This window comes from Triticum aestivum, chromosome 2A (genome assembly GCF_018294505.1).
Source record: "Triticum aestivum cultivar Chinese Spring chromosome 2A, IWGSC CS RefSeq v2.1, whole genome shotgun sequence".
Lineage (NCBI taxonomy): Eukaryota > Viridiplantae > Streptophyta > Magnoliopsida > Poales > Poaceae > Triticum > Triticum aestivum.
The window spans coordinates 18,902,006-18,919,956 of NC_057797.1; the positions used below are offsets into that span (position 1 = coordinate 18,902,006).

General features: G+C 49.6%; 1 long non-coding RNA gene and 1 pseudogene across 1 annotated transcript; one reads left to right on the plus strand and one right to left on the minus strand.

Annotated features, from left to right (window-relative positions):
- Positions 1-17,951, plus strand: part of LOC123187061 (subtilisin-like protease SBT5.4) — a 31,741-nt pseudogene that overhangs the window by 1,517 nt on the left and 12,273 nt on the right.
- Positions 8,316-10,475, minus strand: LOC123187062 (uncharacterized). The gene is made up of 2 exons (XR_006493799.1): positions 10,187-10,475; positions 8,316-9,605 (listed from the first exon to the last, which is right to left on the minus strand). It is a non-coding gene; the product is annotated as an uncharacterized lncRNA (long non-coding RNA).

The following is a 17,951-nucleotide window of genomic DNA, read 5'->3' on the forward strand; positions in this document are numbered from 1 at the left end:
CCCTGCTCCTACCCCCTGACTCGTCATCCGTGTCAGTGGACCCGAGACCTCCTCCCCCTCCTCGGATTGGTGGGATTCCCCCCTGGCCGTTACCGAGCTCCGGGGTCGTACCCGTTCTCGGACGGCTGCCCTTCGCGCGCAAAGCGCATCTCACGTCCTGGGGTCAAGCAGCCCCTCAATGGCTGCTTGATGCGTGCCTTATTCTGGAACATCCACGGTTTCGGCCACGATGGTCGCCGCCGCCAACTCATCGAGTACATTCGTGACGAGCACATTGACATTGTGGCCATCCAAGAGACCATGCGTTCGGAGTTCTCCCTTCCGGAGCTTGACCGCTTGAGCTCCCACCTTTTCGCCTGGCATTGGCTCCCTTCTAGTGGGACCGCGGGCCATTCCGGTGGCATCCTGCTAGGTGTGAAGGATGCCACCTTCGAGGTGGGCAGTATGGACCGGGGCCAGTTCTTTGTTAGCATGGAGCTTTTCGAGCGCTCCCTGAACTTCAAATGGGAGGTCATTATTGTCTACGGCCCTTTCGATCACAGCCGATCTGTTGCCTTCCTCGAGGAGCTTCACCGGAAGGTGTCGTTGGCATCGCTGCCGGTGGTGGTAGGGGGTGACTTTAACCTCCTTAGATGCGTGGAGGACAAGAGCAATGCCAACGTCAACCTCGGTCTTATGCAAGTGTTCAACGACTGCATTGCTGATCTTGGCCTCCGCGAGATCGACCGGGTTGGTGCCAGGTTCACCTGGACCAACCGTCAGTCTGCCCCGACCCAGTCTGTTCTAGACCGGGTCCTAGTCTCCCCGGAATGGGACCTCCGCTGCCCTCTAGCCTCCCTTCGGGCCATCACGCGGATTGGTTCTGATCACGTCCCCCTCCTCCTCTCCTCTACTGACGAACGCCCCCCGGTCCAACCGCGCTTCCGGTTTGAGACCTTCTGGTTGTCCCAACCTGGCTTCATGGACGCGGTCGGTGCCCGTTGGGCGGAGACTCGGGCTCTCTCCCTGTCCTCTGCCTGTCCCTCCTCGGCGGTCGACTCCTAGCACAGCTGTGCCAAACGGAGCCGACAGTTCATGAAGGGATGGGGCGCCAACCTGGGGCGTGACCTCCGTGAGCGCAAGAAGGCTCTTCTGTCTGCGATCCAAGTCCTGGATCTTCAGGCCGACGCGCACGGCCTCTCCCCCGAGGAGTGGCTATCCCGTTACGACCTGGAAGACCAGCTCTCTATCATCTACACGGACGAAGAGGCTTACTGGCGTCTGCGTGGCGCCCAGAAATGGGTCCTGAAAGGTGACACGAATACGGCTTACTTCCAAGCCATCGCGAATGGTCGTCGCAGGCGCAACACCATCCCCCTCCTTTGGGATGGCTCGGCCCTCCTTCAATCCCCGCGGGACATTAGGTCCCACGTCGACGGCTTCTACAGGGCCATGTTCACCGCCGCTCCTCGGAGCGGCTTATCCCTTGCCCATGACTGTTGGTCTGGTCGTCAGCTGGTCTCCGCCCCTGAGAACGCGGCCCTTACGGCCCCCTTCTCTGAGGACGAAGTCTGGGCGGCCATTAAGGGCATGAACCCATCTTCGGCCCCTGGCCCGGATGGTCTTCCAGTCAAGTTCTTCCAGAGCTTCTGGAATGTGATTAAGCCGGAGATCATGGCTATCTTTCACGAGTTCTATGTCGGGTCCATCGATCTCGGTCGCCTGAACTACGGGAAGATGTCGCTCATCCCCAAGATCCCTGGTGCTACCGACATCCGCCAGTTCCGCCCTATCACGGTGATTAACGTGATCTTCCGGATTCTGGCAAAAGGGTACGCCAATAGGGTGACCCTACTGGCCGACCGTATTACCCACCCCAACCAATCGGCCTTCATCCAAGGCTGATATATCCTAGATGGGGTGTTGGTCCTCCACGAAATCCTTCATGAAGTCCGCCCCAAGCACCTCAAAGCGGTCTTTCTGAAGATAGATTTTCATAAGGCCTATGACACTGTTAGTTTGCCCTTCCTTCGGGAAGTTCTCATGCGAAAAGGCTTCGATGACCGTTGGGTTACTCGGGTGATGCAGATGGTGTCGTGTGGACGCACGGCCGTTAACACTAACGGGAGATTGGCTCCTACTTCCCCACATCCTGTGGCGTGAGACAGGGTGACCCCTTTTCCCCGTTCTTGTTTAATATGGTGGTTGATGCCCTTGCGGCCATCTTGGACAAAGCCAAGGCTGCTGGCCATATCTGTGGCATCACCCCTCACCTGACCGGCGGCACGGGCATCTCATTGCTCCAATACGCTGACGACACCATCATCATGGTCGAAGGCTCGGATGCGGACGTCGCTAGTCTCAAATTCCTCCTCCTCTGCTTCCAACATTTGTCTGGTCTCAAGATCAACTTCGATAAAAACGATGTGATGGTGATGGGCTACTCCCCGGCTGAGGCCATCGGCATTGCCAACCGCCTCAACTGCCGCCTGGGCTCCTTCCCTACGACTTACTTGGAAACGCCCATCAGCGACTCCCGGCTCACTGTGGCAGACCTTCGCCCTACGGTCTCCAAGTTGCAAACGCGTATGGAGTCGTGGCAAGGTCGTTGGCTCTCGAAGGCGGCCCGGACAATCCTCATCAACTCCTCGCTCTCTAGTCTCCTCATATTCCTTATGAGCTTCTACAGTCTCCACGAGACTCTTCATCACGAGATTGCTAAAATTCAATCTCGCTTCTATTGGGCGGGAGACAATAACAGGCAGAAGTATCATATGGTTAGTTGGCCCGACATATGCAAGCCTCGGGACCAGGGGGCTTGGCATCATGTGCTCTAAGCGCATGAACATTGCCCTCCTCTCCCGCTGGCTCTGGCGCATCTCTCAGGGCCATGGCGGCCTGTGGCTAGACATCATTCGGAACAAATACCTGCGTGGTCAACCCTTGGCCTTCTGCCAGCGGTCGGGCGGGTCCCAGTTCTGGCAGTCGGTCATCCAGCTGCTTCCCGTCCTCCGCATTGGGACTTCCATATCGGTTGGCTCCGGAGCCGCGACCCTATTCTGGTTCGACCGCTGGGCTGGGGACGCGCCCTTCGCTGTCCGCTTCCCCGACCTCTTCTCCATCGCTGTCGCCCCTACAATCTCAGTTCAGCGGGCCCTTATTGACCTAGGGCGCCTCGCGATCTGGAGGCCATTTGGGCCTCTAGAAGTTGCCGCCTGGCATGAGCTGCTTGATTGTATTGCCCTCCATGAGCCGACAGTCGACGTTGGTCCGGATGAGGTCCGATGGCACCTTGAACCTTCGGGTCAATTCTCCACCAAGTCCCTCTATGCGGCTATCGCCCCCTCCTCTGCCCCTCCCCCCCTCCAGGCAGTTTGGTCCATTAGACTGCCCCTTAAAATCCGGATCTTTATGTGGCAATGGATCCGTGGTCGGCTCCCGTCGGGTGTCGAGGTCCGAAAGCGCAATGGCCCGGGCTCGGGCCTTTGCCCCCTCTGCGACTCCCCTGAAGACTCGAATCACATTTTCTTCTCCTGTGTGTCTGCGCAGTTTGTCAGGAGCTGCTTTAGGGAGGCAGTTGGCGGGAATTGGTGCCACTCCAACTTCCCCGGCCTTTTTGCCGAACTATAGGCTTCCCCGCTCCCATCTCGCCACATTAGGTGGCTTGAGATTGGGGTGCTCGCGTGGACCCTTTGGACTAATCGCAATAAACTTGTGATTCAGTGCTCCCCTCTCCGACGCTCTACTGACGCCCTCTACAAACTGTCTGGTTACTTGCAGCTCTGACGGCCGCTTAGCCGCCCTCGGGACCGTGACGCCATCTCCGCCTTCATCGCCGACCTCCGCTCGATGGCCGTCCATCTGTCGCCGCCCCCTCCGCCGCCACCTCCTGAGCCTTATTAGGCATGTGTTGCTCGCAGCTCTGGCTTCGACCTTGGGCCGGGCTGAGCTGTCTTTTATATTGTGTTGAGTTTTTTTGGGCTTGTTGAGCTGCGCCCTCAGCAGTACCTTTGGACCTCTGTTGCGTGACTTGTGTGTGTGTTTATTGAACTCGTCTTGTATGTGCTCTTGGCGGTTTGCTTTATTTATAAAGCGGGGCGAAAGCCTTTTTCGGTATAACTTTAATCTTCTAGTTTTGCTATTTCCTCATCAGGTCATTGATAACCATTAGGAGTGAGATCAATAGTAGTCGTGCAACCATAAGTTGAAGATGAGAAATGCAGCGTCAGATGACTATGAAATCGATCATAAAATAATTATTTTGTTTCATAATCAAGTAGTAAATGATAGTCGCTTTCTTAGCTTTTACATGGGGCATGCTTGATATATATTTTTTGACAGGAAACTATGGTGTGCTTATGGCAGATATTAGAGATGACAACATTCAGGGTGGGGGCAGTCGCCCCCCCCCCCCCTCCTCCCCACCCCCACCCGGCCACCCCAACAAATAATACTCGATAACCGTTGTAGCTTCACCTCGTCACAGCTCCGCGCAACACTGATTCCAGCATCTCCGGCAACGGTTGCAGCTTTCGGCGGCGGCATAGCTGCAAGCATGGCCGGTTCCAGCAAAATTCGACAACCGTTGTAGCTTTTCACGCCACCGTTGTATCTTCTGGAATCGCTGGTTCCAGCATCTCTGTTCGATGTTCGCAGCACCGAGCCTTCCCCGTTGCAGCTCCGGCTCCCCTCTGAAGCATCACTGGTCGCAGCCGGCGAGCATCGCCGCTTGGCCCCGTGCGTTGGTGCCCGGTCCGCCTCACAGCGACCCATGACGCAGCAGATGGGGAACAAACACGAGGAAGGAAGGGAGATGGGCGATGTGGATGGGATCTCACACTTGAGAAGATAGGGGAACGGCCGGCTCGCGTTTGGTTAGAGATGGGAAGGCTGAGCTCATCCATGGAGGAAGGGGATAGCAGCAGGAGGTAGATGACGATGGGCTAGAGTGGATAAGACAGAGGAAAAGGAGTGGCTGCGATGGAGCGTATGAGCAGAGACTCATGTACGGGATAAGAATTGAGAGGGATAAGCGGTGGTGGGCCATGTGGGCAGCGCTAGCGCGTCCTTCGATAAAGTGAAATCGTATGACTCACATGCGACCGGCCGAGCGTTCCGCCGGTGTGCTGGAGGGAAACATTTCCCTTTTTCTAATAACTAAGGCTGGTCACAATGGGAAGGAATTTAGGAGTAACATCATACACTCCAATGCAACTTTGCTTATGTGGCACATATTTAATGAAGAGAGAGGTGCTTGTGGTAACTAGCTAAGTTACCGGAACATCACACACTCCAAGAAACAATGAGTCTATAACCTAATAAATACATGGTTGCATGACACTACATAGATATTCCTACCCACTATAGAGGTAGTAACATAGTCTAGAAAAATGTGTAAGTTCCTAACTTATGTTCTTGCCCATTGTGACCAGCCTAATGAGCACCACGTCCCACGACTCTTAGTTATCCCTCGAGTCTGGAGATGCATAAAATGCTACACACTCCACGATGTTTTCCAATCGTAACATGCTGAATCATATCTACTGGCACCACGATATGCTCCAAAACAGAATCAAACCATACTACATAGTAAGAGCATCTACAACCAGCATCCTAAAATCCTCCTCAAACATCCGCGAACACGGCTGGTCAGTGATCGGATAAAAGAGTGAAGAAAAAAGTGACCCAACCAGACCCCTCATATCATCCCTATATGTGTGGGTTGTCCGTGAATCCTTATATTGAGGACAAATGTAGGAAGGATATGAGGGCTCGCGGACACGACTGAATGCGCCCGGTCAATCCTCCATGTAGAAAGCGGCCCACCCTGGACCACCTTTTTTCTTTCTTTTTCTTTTCTCTCTTCATCTCCACCAATCACGTGCAAATGACCAGACATATGAGAAAGAAAATGAGCAGTGTGGTTGCATGGATGGACATATAGGGGCTCAAAATGGACACGCCCGGTCACTGCCCGGGCGCGTCCACGAGCGTTTATGGGATCATATTTGGTAAGTCCGACTGTAGATGCTCTAACAAGCCGAACTTTACTTGAATTCAACTCAAATCTCATAAAGTGATCAACTCGTACACATGAAAATTGTAGTGTTAGAGCAATTCTAACGAAGTCAAAAAAAAACATCCAAACTCCATAATAACCGCCATGCATGAAGCGCATGCAGCAAAAAAAAAAACTCTAATAGAATCACCATATGGGCCGTTATTGCAATGAATTATAGAGCGTCCTTCATATCTTGCCTCTCAGCACCTATATTTCGCATTTTATGGTCAATTTTTGGAGTACACTTCATCAAAACAAAATGTGGCGTAAATGAAATTTCACGTGGTCCCTGCCACAAATAGGGACCACAAATGGGGATGGAATGGATATTGGAATAAAGATGTCCCATTGGCGAATGGGTCCCATGAGGTAAATGGAATTTGGAAGCTTGAATATTACGACTCTTAGTTTGCGTGCCATATGGCGAGCCTCCGACGTTTCATATGCATTATGGCGAGTTGGTGACCAAGCATATGATGACTACTTGTTAGGGTACCCTCCGGCCCTAGCTGTCTTTGAGCATTCTTAGTTCAGTTGATTGAAATAGCCAAAGCTGGAGAGCACCCTTTAGAGATTACTCCCTCCGTCCTAAAATTCTTATCTTAAATTTGTCTAAATATTGATGCATCAAGTCATGTTTTAGTATTAGATACATCTGTATCTAGACTAATTTAAGACAAGAATTTTAGGACCAAGGGAGTGAAAAACTAGACCGGTAGGGGGAGAGGCCCCTACTGATTTTTATTAAAGAGAAGAATGTGAGACAACAGTGTCCGAGCCGAGGCGCGAACCTGCGTCAGCCAGGTTACACCACCGCTCGTTTGCCACTGCGCTATGAACCTGCGTCAGCCAGGTCCACGAGCGTTTATGGGATCATATTTGGTAAGTCCGACTGTAGATGCTCTAACAAGCCGAACTTTACTTGAATTCAACTCAAATCTCATAAAGTGATCAACTCGTACACATGAAAATTGTAGTGTTAGAGCAATTCTAACGAAGTAAAAAAAAACATCCAAACTCCATAATAACCGCCATGCATGAAGCGCATGCAGCAAAAAAAAAACAACTCTAATAGAATCACCATATGGGCCGTTATTGCAATGAATTATAGAGCGTCCTTCATATCTTGTCTCTCAGCACCTATATTTCGCATTTTATGGTCAATTTTTGGAGTACACTTCATCAAAACAAAATGTGGCGTAAATGAAATTTCACGTGGTCCCTGCCACAAATAGGGACCACAAATGGGGATGGAATGGATATTGGAATAAAGATGTCCCATTGGCGAATGGGTCCCATGAGGTAAATGGAATTTGGAAGCTTGAATATTACGACTCTTAGTTTGCGTGCCATATGGCGAGCCTCCGACGTTCCATATGCATTATGGCGAGTTGGTGACCAAGCATATGATGACTACTTGTTAGGGTACCCTCCGGCCCTAGCTGTCTTTGAGCATTCTTAGTTCAGTTGATTGAAATAGCCAAAGCTGGAGAGCACCCTTTAGAGATTACTCCCTCCGTCCTAAAATTCTTATCTTAAATTTGTCTAAATATTGATGCATCAAGTCATGTTTTAGTATTAGATACATCTGTATCTAGACTAATTTAAGACAAGAATTTTAGGACCAAGGGAGTGAAAAACTAGACCGGTAGGGGGAGAGGCCCCTACTGATTTTTATTAAAGAGAAGAATGTGAGACAACAGTGTCCGAGCCGAGGCGCGAACCTGCGTCAGCCAGGTTACACCACCGCTCGTTGGCCACTGCGCTATGAGCCCATCCACCACCCTTCAGAGATTACCCGTTTGCCGTTTGCATACCAACACCACTTCTGACGTGATGCTGATATGTCTCATTTTTTGCACGCATGTACAAAGGTGTATCCTCAATATCTCCAAGCTTCAGAGACGACGGCAGCTTGCCCGCCTTATCGAAGTCGCGTTGGCGCGGCGAATGTGAAGCCAGTCCCAGCTGCAACAAGTAATTACCAACTAGTGGTTGGGGCACGCCCGTGGCGTGCCTCTTGAGGCGTATATGTGCGCATTTGTATTGCTGATGCGCCTCACCACGTTCTATGTGGTCATTTCACAGGTTCACACACATTTGTCTTCTAGTAATAGCAAAATAAGATTTGTTAGAATGAAGTTATGGGTTTTCTTTTCTCTACAAGATGAAAGTTTGCCTTAATAAACAAAAGCAAAGCTTTACTCGGCAGCACAGAAAAAATAAACAATAAAATAAGATGATGACGTGAAATGAATCAATATTTTCCTTGCCATTCAAATCAAAAGAAGAAAAAAAACTTTACCAACATTATATGTACCATCATTGCACATAGCAACAACTCAAGAATTCACAGGACCCCCTTCAATTTGTTAAACACCCCTGCCGCCACCCACTTAGGCCTCCTTTGGTTTAGAGGAATTTCATAGGAATTCTAGAGGATAGGATTCTTATAGGATTTTTTCCTTTAGAGCCTTTTGGTTCATAGGAATGGATTCCTATTCCTACATAGGATTGGTTCCTATCCTCCACATTTCATAGGAAAATAAAAAAGAGCCTAGACTCAATGGAAAAATTACTTTGGTGTCAACCAAATGACATCTTGTTTCCTATTCCTACTCATAGGATTTGAGATACATGTCATCTCATTTCCTACAAGATTCCTATTCCTATGATAATCCTATCCTATGAACCAAAAGAAGCATTAGAGTTTTGTGCCCTTGCTGCACAGCTATCCTCATCGATCCTATGATCACCAATGCAACTCCTCTTGTGTTTCCTTTTGTAAGGCATGTAACATCCAACAAAAGCAATATTCTTTAAACTTCCTTTAATATAAAATATGGAAATTCATTTACCTGAGATGTAAAAGAACAATTGGAGGTAATCAGTGCAAAATTCTGAACCACCATCAAATAAAGACAATGATGTGTTGCAGAATGTAGCCACTAAAGTAGTCAAAATAATAGATTAGCCCCTTTTGACAACATACATATATAATCAGGAAGCATCAGATGAATATTAAACTACTAAAGTCTCTTGCTGCGAAACATAACAAAAACGTATTTATTGCCATGCACCTTGTTGGACTGCATTTGCCGGCTACTTAGATGTCCAGTTTGAAATAAAGTATTCATCAAATAGCAGCGATATAAGACCTATTGTGTCCCAGAAAAATTCCAAGACAATAAAAATGACATATCATATTGAGACGACAATACTAACTCAACCTGAAGTTGTTGACCCAAGTCTTAAAAGAACACCCGAATCACCGTGATGTTTCAATCTCAAATGGGTGGTTTAATTGAGAACAAAATATATCAAGTACTCCCTCCGTCCCATAATGTAAGACGTTTTTTGACACTACACTAGAGCCAAAAAACGTCTTACATTATGGGACGGAGGGAGTACAAAGGAATTAAGAAAGAATGTGCTCATCGTGGTAATCATAGAAGTATGATGGCACCAAATAGTCCAAATTTATGTATATCTATCTTTCCCAAAGCATCACCCATGGGCCATGGTTCCCTTGATTTATTTGCTACCATCAAAAGAAGGCTTCAGCCTGTATGTATGGAATATTTTAGGGGAAGTAAATTACAGAACGGCCTATTGGTGTAAGATGAAGAGAATGTCTTATCTATGCAAGAAACCAGTAGCTTTATAGGCAGCATGAGCAACGGCTGAAATCATGCAGAAACCTAACAAAAATATCACTTCACACATAAATTACGTCAACTAATAGCTCTATTTCTTCACCATCAGGTTCATATAAGCAGACAGAGAACATCATACTCTCAAGTCAGTGCTTGTGAAACTTACATATTTCTACAACACCTAATTGGCAACAGTAAGCTTATGTGATCTCTGCACAAACCAGGACCTAAATGACGGTTTTCATAGTTCGAGGACCTACGTGACACCTCTAAAATAGTTTAAGGACCTATGATGCACTTCACTCTAATCTAAAATACGTATTGCCAGTGATTTCTATTCCCAAATCAAAGGGGCAGCAAGGCTTCACAAACTCCTCCATCTCATAGAAACGGAGCTAAGCCACCGACGTCGTCCCTTCTCAAGCTGTCGCAGGAGAGAGAGAGAGAGAGAGAGAGAGAGAGAGAGAGAGGGAGAGAGAGAGAGAGAAACCTGGGCATGCGACCGATGGCGGGGAGAGACTGGGGCGGCGCCTTTGGATCTCGGCTTTCTTGGTGTCATTGCAGACTGCTTGGCTGCCGATCTAGTGCGTACGACCATGTCAGCTACCTCCATGGATCTGGAGTTTAGGCAAAGGAGAAACGGGGCAAGAGAGAGGAGAGGGAAGGGGAGATGGGACGGCGGCCTGTCTGAGGAAGCGATAGGGAAGGGGGGAGGTGTTGCGTGCGCTCGAATGAAAAGGAAAGGTGAGGGAAGTTTGCTTCGAGGGGAAGGGAAAGCAGGGGAGGTGATATCTGGACCAGTTTGACCCAACGAGAACAACCAAAATGAGGCCCTTGAGGCCAACCGTTGTCATCGCTCAAACAGTGCCTGTGCGGACGTGGCATGGTCGAGAGGCTACCCAGAAGTTCGCTCTTGGAGAGTGTAATTTTCCATAATATAAGAGCGTTTTATATATGAGAAGGAGGAAGTACGGATCGGAGTACTAGTATATTATATGATTTTTGTTATACACTAGCAAAAGGGTTCGTGCGTTGCGACGTGAAAAAAAAATCCACTCGTATCTCTAGCTAGGTCAGTTGGACAAACTATGCGTGGCTAGTTGGCAGGTTATGTGATCAAACCATCGGCAAATTTATTTTTCTCCAGACCTGGGCCACAGTGCACCGCCCAAAAATCCACTCATATCTCTAGCTGAGTCAGTTTAACAAACTGTGCATGGCCGGTTGCAGGGCCGGGCCTATAATTGTAAAAAATGTGCAGCCTGCACAGGGCCCCTAATTTTTTGGGGCCCCAAAATTTATACATAGGCCTAGTATTTTAAAGAAAAAACTGTCATAGCAGGCCCTGGGCCGCTGGGTGCGCTGCCGTTGGGACGCTGCCGCTCGTCTTCTTAAAAAAATGTTGTTCGATGCCTCGATCGAGAAGGAAACGGGATTGTCGCTCTCAAGAAAAAAAAAGAGATCGTGGACTAGATCGATCGCAAACCCCTAATAGCAGGTGCGGCGGCGTCGTTACAGGAAACGGGATGGTCTCCTTCGCGGCTTCGCCTCATGCCCTCAGCCTTCATCGCCTCATCGCCTCATGCCTTCAGGCCTCATCGTATCGATCGGCAAGCCGCAAGTAATTCACGCCGCTGCAGTTGCTGCCTTCCTCTCCTAAGTTCTATATTTGTCACCTCGTCGGATCGATCTCGCCTCGTCAGATCGACCGGCGACCGACTCCAGGTGCTTCACGGCTTCAAAACAGGTAGCCTGCCGCTAGCGAGTCCTTTATAATTATCTTTGGCTCCTACTCCTAATTTCTAATTTCATAAATCCTAATTAACTTTTGACAGAGATTGTTAGAGATCGGTTCTTGCCGCCTTGTTAAACAACACAGTGTTGTATTATGCAAACAGGAGTTGAATAGGTATGATTTTTTTACATATCCAATTATTATATAAGACACTATATCATATACTACATGATAATAGCTCATTAGTTCATTTTAGTAAAACAGGGCCCCATTTTTTTAGTTTCGCACAGGGCCCCGGAATTTACCGGCCCGGCCCTGGCCGGTTGGCAGATTATGAGCTCGAACCCATCGGCAAATTTATTTTTCTCCGGACCTGGGCCACATTGCGCCGCCAGATGCGCTTCCTCCGTTGGGCCAGAACGGATGGCAAGTAACGAAATCAAATAGCGTATGTAAAATTAATTAAAGCGGAACCAAACGAAGCGGGACGAAACCAAGAATACAAAGATAAATACAGAGAGAGGGAGTAGCTAGCTTTGTGGGGGGAAAGAAATCCTAGCTAGCAACCCACTGACACGGTGCACGCATGCATCCATGCAGCAAGTTGATCGGTGCGAGGCATCAAGGCGATGAGCGAGGAGAATGGCGGCGTCAACGGCCAGCAGCTGAACGAGACCGATCTGAACTCGCCGTGGGACTACGTGGGGCACGGCACGCACACGCTGTCCACGGCTGGCGGCGGCTTCGTGCCCAACGTGGGCCCCTTCGGCCGCGGGACGGGCACGGCCAAGGGCGGCTCGCCGCGGGCGCACGTGGCCTCGTACAAGGCGTGCTTCGCGCCAGGGTGCTCCGACCTGGACATCCTCATGGCCATACTCACCGCGGTGGCGGATGGCGTGCAGGTGCTCTCGCTCTCCCTCGGCGCCCCGGCAACCGACTATCTCTCCGACATGATGGCGATTGGCACGGCGTTTGCAGTCACCCAGGAGGTTGTCGTCGTCGCCGCTGCCGGCAACTCGGGCCCGGTGGCAGGCTCGGTCACCAATGTGGCTCCGTGGATGCTCACGGTCGGTGCGAGCACCATGGACAGAATCTTCCCCGCCGATGTCGTCATCGGTGCCAAGACTATCACGGTAACTAATTAAGTTGCAGGGACAAAGTCTATCAAACAGCACTCTGCCTGCCAACGAGCCAATTGAGATGATCAGCGGGGAGAAGGCCAATTCTGCAGGACAATCTGTAGCCAACTCGTAAGATCTCTTTTTGTATTTGGGAAGTCAACTCTTAAGATCATGATCTCATGATCAGATTTTTTGTTCTGATAAAGAAGATCCTGTTCAAGATATAGTGGTACTACCCCCTCCGTTTCAAATTACTCGTCGCAGAAATGAATGTATCTAGACTAAAATACATCTAGATACATTCATACTTACGACAAGTAATTCAAAACAGAGGGAGTAGTATATATCGATGCATTTCTAGTAGTACTGGGAATTGTTGGTAAGATGTGCACATGTGTTGCGTGCAGGGTGCTGTGCTTGCCGGGCTCACTGGACCGTGCCAAGGTGGCGGGCAAGATAGTTGTGTGCACAGGAGCGAGAGGCCGAGCCGCCAAGGGGCAGGTGGTGAAGCAGGCCGGCGGCGTCGGCATGGTACTCTGCAACGACGCCGCCAGCGGAGCCAGCATCATCACCGACCCGCATATCATCCCGACGGCTCACTGCTCCTACTCCCAGTGCCAGGAGATCTTCAACTACCTCCAGTCCACCGGGTAACCTAGCTACATTACATATAGTTACTCCATGGATGCATCATGCATGGATGCGACTAACAACCGATGGCCGACACTGATTGCCTTCAATCTTCAATATAGATCGCCGGTGGGTTACATCAAGATGAGGGACGCAGAGGTGGGTGTGAAGCCATCGCCGGTGATGGCAGCATTCTCATCCCGTGGGCCCAACACCATCACCCCTCAAATCCTCAAGGTTTAAAGATACATACTCTTGACATTGTATGTTTTGAAATTGCTTACCACATACAGCATGTTGTTAAAAGATACATACTCAGTCTCAGCACGATCAACTCATGTCTTATGTGACTGACCATATAGGCATATGTTGCAGCCTGACATCACGGCGCCAGGTGTGGGCGTGATCGCCGCTGTAAGTCAGGAGGTCTCACCAACCGGCCTGCTTTCCGATGGCCGCCGTGTCCCCTACAGCGTAATGACCGGAACCTCCATGGCGTGCCCTCACGTGGCAGGAATCGCCGGCCTGCTCAGGGCGAGGTACCCGAAATGGGGCCCTCCCATGATCTATTCCGCTATCATGACCACCGGTACGCAATTCTGCCATAAAACGGCAAATTTGACTATTTTGACCTGTGGATGAAATCAAATCACAAAATGAACTGTCCGCGAAACAATTTCACAGCCGTAACCTTTTTGTGTGGCGCCCGCCACGACGGCGCCACACCCTACTGTGCAGCGCCCAGCTCGGAGGCGCCACACACGAGTCCACCGTGGCAGCCCCTGGGCCCGCCCCCCAGCTGTGTGACGCCTCCGAGCTAGGCGCCACACACGTAATGTGCAACGCCCCTGTGCTAGGCGCCACACATGTAATGTGCAGCGCCTAGCCCGCGGGCGCTGCACTGTGACATAGATCCAGCCGCGCCAGCCCTCTCCTCCCCCACCCACCCCACTGCAAGTTACAGAAGAAGAACAGAGAAGCCGCGGCGGCGGCCCTCTCCACTCCCCCTCTCAATCCCCTCTCCCAAATCCTTCAGATCCGACGATTTGGTCCGTGCATTTCTTCACCAATCCATCCTAGAAGGTACTCTCCTCCGATCCCCTTCTTTCTATCCATAGAAAATATGATATTTTGAAGATTTAGGGAATCCTTGTTTGATTTGATTAGATTTGAATCTTGCATGTATTAGAACTTTGCATGTATTACAACCCGTGTTTGTTTGATTTGTGGAACCCTAGTTTAGTATATGTATGAAGTTTGCATGTATTAGAACTTATGGTATATGTATGAATATTTTTGTATGAAGTATATGTATGAACACGTATATGTATGAATATTTGTGGAACCCTAGCTTAGTTTAGTTTATTGAATCTTGCAAGAATGGTTTGGATACATATGCTTCGTATTTTGCATCTAGTAGCCGTACTTTACCCTTTTTGTATTCAAAAGATAATCGTGTTGACAAGAAAGATTTTTTCAAATTGTTAGGATGGTTTGGCTTATCAATGAACACTGGGACCAACAACACCGGTCGCACGCTATGTCGGTGCAGCAGAAGGTAATAATGAAAGTTGCCGGTGTTATGAATTTCGTGTTTTTTTTCCAACACATACCCACATATGTAATGATTTGTCTGTTTGTTTGTAGGAGCTTGGACCTCTAAAGCTTCGGGCTCACGGGGTCAACCTTGGGTGGATGCGCTATGACGAGCGGTACACACCGTATGTTAGGGAGACAGGACTTCTCCCTTTCATTCAGTTGGTTAGCCGGTCGACGCCACCCAACAATGCTCCAGCACTCACCGCGCTTATTGATCATTGGAGGCCGGAGACACACACTTTCCATCTTCGGACCGGGGAGATGACCGTGACGCTCCAGGATATAGCTATGATCACCGGTCTTCCTATTGACGGGATTCCTTTATGTATGAGCACCGATTCTGATGGGTGGCGCGAGCAGATGTTTGCCCTTATTGGTAATGTTCCTCCGGAGCCTCGTGAACCAGAAGAAGAAGGCAAGAAGAAGGTTAGAGTCGCAGCCGGTGCTACTTTCTCGTGGATTGTATCGAACTTTGGTTATTGCCCTGAGGATGCTGATGAGGACACGGTGAAGACATATGCTCGTGTCTACATGTGGTACGTTATATCCAGGACTATGTTTGCTGATGGCACTGGCAAGAATGCTCCATGGATGTGGCTGAAGGCGTTGACCGTCTTCGATAGCAAATGGAGTTGGGGTTCGGCGGCACTTGCTTACTTGTATAGACAGGTAAGAAGTTGTTTCTGTTTCACTTCACTTGTACATTATGAATCCAATCTTGCCGTTAATTCAACCAAGTTCTTTTGTATGTGCAGTTGGACGAAGCCTCTTGTAGGCTATCTGGAGGTATTGGTGGTTGTTTGCTCGCACTCTCCATATGGAGCTGGGAGCGTTTGCCGGTTGGACGACCGAAGGTCGTGAAGTTCGATGATTGGGACGAAAAAGGCGACCCACTACGGCTCCCCACTTGGGCTTACAAGTGGGATTTGTTAAATGAGATGACGGATGATCCCTCGGTCATGTACAAGCTGTACAGGAGCGAGATGGACGCGCTCACGCCTGAGCAGGTGAATCGACATTCCATAAGTGATTTTGATGCTTCTATCGTAACTCGATATCAATTTTGCATTCTATCCCATTTTGTAGGTTGAATGGGAACCGTACGGAAAAGGAGATAGCTTTGGGAACCCTATAGAGTTCAAGCTGAATCCGATGTGCCTTAGAGATAGGGATCTCTGGCATATGCGGACTCCACTCATATGCAACTGGGCGGTTGAGATTCACCAGCCACATCGGGTGTTCCGCCAGTTTGGTTTGTTTCAGCCACACCCGCCAGAGTGGGAGGACACGGACATAGTGCTACACGGGTAAGATATAATAAACCTTGAGCACTTAGCGGCTTCTCGGCGGTTTACATGATGCTTATATTCTGTTTCTAACTTGCAGGTTGGATAAGAGAAAGCAGCGGAAGATCAAGGATTGGGACAAGCATCACAACAAGTATATCATACAGTTCAAGTATGCTGTGGAGCAAGCTCGGGCTGGAAAACGAGCCCAGCTTCGTGAGCACTGCCCGATCGCGTTCAACAACTATCTCACCTGGTTTCTTGCAAGCACCCGTGTGGAGGTATGCAAGCCGGCGTACGCCGAAGAGATTTTGGAAGAACCTACCGTTTTTGATGAGGTTGCCCAGCACCAGTACAACTCATTGATTAGGAAAGGCAACTCAGTTATCCCTTCAGCTCCAATGATGAACTTTGTGGTATTTGCCCTTATTGCTTTTCCGTTCGCACTACTCACATGTTCACTTACCTAACACGTTAACACCGTTTGTTTTCGTAGCGTGCCCAGATCAAGAAAGCAGCTGATGAGACCGACACTATTCTGCAAACGACCCCGGCTGGCAAAAGCGATGGGGAAGGTGCACTTCGAGCTTTCATTAAGGTTCACATCTCCTTCAAACTAGCACTTAGCCTGTGTTGGTACTTTCTATGTCTCATTCAGTTGTTCATGTTGCAGCGCCAGGGCCAAAAGTTAAGGCGGCTATCAAACCTTTTCGGTTGTCGTGACCCCGAGTATGTATCACCAGAACGTTCTAGGTCGGCGACACCATCAGATCCTACTTCTGATCCTTTGGAGGATGAGGATGTGGGTGTGGTCACCCAAGAGGTATGGCATGAGCATATATCCAATTGTTGATGCATTGCTAACTATATCTTCACACACGGTCTTTTCATATCTTTTGTGAATGCGTAGGTTCCTGATGATATGGTCTTGGGGACGTACAATGCTCGGTCCGCATACGAGTTAAAGCCTAGGAGGGGAATCAACAAATACACACCTGAGGACTTCACTCAAAGAGGCAAAAGGACGGTCGGCACCTCGCGGATGCAAGCTTTGGATGCCTATTTGGAGGACGAAATGGACGACGTGGAGGCAGCGGAGCCGGAGCCGGAGCCGGAGCCGGAGCGGGTTCCTCGTCCTAGGAGGGTGAAGAAGATAGGTGTGAAGAGGGGGGGAGGAGCCAGCAAGCGCGGAAAGCACTAGCCATCTTAGTAATGTTGAACCCATAGTGGACTTGAACTTATTGTAGCATTATGCCATTTAAGTTAGAGTGATGGACTTGAACTTATTGTAGCTCTATGTTAAAGTTGAATTTATTGCGATGGTTGTTTTCTAAGAAATGATGTCTTCTTTCTACACTATTTGAACCTTACTGGAAATGACAGTATTTGTTAATGTTGAATTGCGGCTGAAAATGACAGTCTGAACGGCAAAAAAAACACTAAGTCTTTGTGCAGCGCCTAGCTAGCAGGCGCCACATACAGCAGTGCAACGCCTAGCTCCCAGGCGCCGCACTACTGGGTGTGGCGCCTCCGTGCTAGGCGCTGCACTGCTCTGTATCTTGGGCAAGTTTCTGTTGCTCTCTGGATAGGTACAGAGCAGTGCAGCGCCTAGCTAGCAGGCGCCACATACAGCAGTGCAACGCCTAGCCCCCAGGCGCCGCACTACTGGGTGTGGCGCCTCCGTGCTAGGCGCTGCACTTCTCTGTATCTTGGGCAAGTTTCTGTTGCTCTCTGGATAGGTACAGAGCAGTGCAGCGCCTAGCTAGCAGGCGCCACATACAGCAGTGCAACGCCTAGCCCCCAGGCGCCGCACTACTGGGTGTGGCGCCTCCGTGCTAGGCGCTGCACTTCTCTGTATCTTGGGCAAGTTTCTGTTGCTCTCTG